This window comes from Hipposideros armiger, unplaced genomic scaffold (genome assembly GCF_001890085.2).
Source record: "Hipposideros armiger isolate ML-2016 unplaced genomic scaffold, ASM189008v1 scaffold_92, whole genome shotgun sequence".
Lineage (NCBI taxonomy): Eukaryota > Metazoa > Chordata > Mammalia > Chiroptera > Hipposideridae > Hipposideros > Hipposideros armiger.
The window spans coordinates 1,505,112-1,505,385 of NW_017731442.1; positions in this window are offsets into that span (position 1 = coordinate 1,505,112).

Here is a 274-nt window from a genome sequence, read left to right on the forward strand (position 1 = left end):
CGGGGTGCGGGCGGGGTCCGGAGGGGGGGGTCGCCCCGCCGACGATGGAGCCGCGGTTCGCTCTCTGAGGCCGTGGGACGGTGACTGCGTTGAGCGTGGACGCTCCTAGCCCGCTCCTTCGGCGGCTCCTGGGACCCCAAGATGGCGGCGGCGCTGAGGAGGCTGCGGGCGCTGGGCCGGCGGCGGCGGCGGCCACTTTCACTCACTGAGAGGAGCGGAGCAGGGACACGGGGAGCCATGGCGGGGGGGAGGAGAGGCGCCATAGCCAGGCCAG